At 41.0% G+C, this 1,333-nt stretch overlaps 1 non-coding gene across 1 annotated transcript; it reads right to left on the bottom strand.

Annotated features, from left to right (window-relative positions):
* Positions 1–951: 951 nt before the first annotated feature.
* On the bottom strand, positions 952–1,058 carry LOC145110411 (small nucleolar RNA R71). The gene has a single exon (XR_013709791.1). It is a non-coding gene; the product is annotated as a small nucleolar RNA R71 (small nucleolar RNA).
* Between the last annotated feature and the right edge of the window lie 275 nt (positions 1,059–1,333).

The raw sequence follows: 1,333 nt of genomic DNA, 5'->3' as shown, positions 1-1,333 counted from the left end.
GGTTCTAAAATTTAATTTGATTACTAGTGTTATCGATCATTTGTGTGAGATTTTTCTTACACAAAGTTACTGCTTTTAGTAAATTTAATATTAGGATTAATTTTTAGTTTTTAGCCTTTAGTAAATTTGTTTAACTTTTTTTTTCTGTTTTGGCAGAGAACTCGCCGAGTCCCTACGAATAGACTCGACGAGTCCATCGCTGAACGCATAGTTTCGTTTCAGTTCACTTTTTTTCTTTTTACGCGTGTTTTTCGCTTTGATTGCAGGTGCTACATGACCCGAGGATCAAACACACCTCTGGTTCCTCCATTTGAAGACCTGTAATCCGCTCTTAGAAAGAACAAAGACAAGGCCGTTGAAGATGCTAACTTGTCAAGGAAATCACCTTTCAAAGACCTTAAGTCAGTCTTTGGGAAGAAGAAAAGTAACAAAACAAGTGAAACCAGCAGTCAAAAGAGAGAAGAAAGCAAGTTAGAACATTTTGAAGAAAATCCAAATCCACAAGTAACTGATTACGACTCCGACTCTGAAGAAGAAAGCGAATTTGAAGATGAACCCGCTAACACCATGGCTAACGTCGATGAAGTTCCCATGGGCGAATGGAAGAAAAGGATGCGTGACGATACCGGTCCTGGACTCGTGCAACTCGCGATTCGCGCAACTACCACTTTTGAACTTAAAGGCCACATACTTGCTCAACTTAAGGAGATTCCATTCTTCGGGAAAGATCACGAAGACGCATACAAACATTTAGACGAGGTCAACGATATAGTCGAATACTTCAATGTCCCTAACATGGCTCGCGACATCGTTTTGCTTCGTATGCTACTAGTCACATTCAAGGGAGCTGCGAAAGATTGGTTGAAATCACTCCCTCGAGGATCCATTACTACTTGGGCTAAAATGAAAGAGGAATTTATAGACCAATTTTGCCCTCCCTCGAAGATATCCAAGTTAAAGAAAGCCATAGCTAAATTTGAGCAACAAGCTGGAGAGTCACTATACGAGGCATGGGAGAGATACAAAGGCTTACTAAGGACCTGCCCACATCATGATCTAAATAGTCAACAGGAAGTCTCCATTTTCTATGACGGAGTAAACGTGACAACAAGGCAGCTCCTTGACTCACAAGGAGCATTCACGAAGAAGCCACCCTCTGTGATAAAGCAACTAATTGAAGAATTCCCTAAGCACTCTAGAGAATATCACAACCCAAGGAATGACACAACTCGAGGTGTGGTGAACTCAATTACTGATGATATGGTAGCAATGATGGAAAAATTGGAGAGCATGGACCGAAGAATAACTAAGATGGACCAATCCATCCATGCCA

This window comes from Lactuca virosa, chromosome 4 (assembly GCF_052849685.1).
Source record: "Lactuca virosa cultivar CGN04683 chromosome 4, Lactuca_virosa_CGN04683_v6, whole genome shotgun sequence".
NCBI classification, from domain to species: domain Eukaryota; kingdom Viridiplantae; phylum Streptophyta; class Magnoliopsida; order Asterales; family Asteraceae; genus Lactuca; species Lactuca virosa.
Note: the sequence above shows the minus strand (reverse complement) of the source record. Positions and strands in the feature narration are given on the sequence as shown.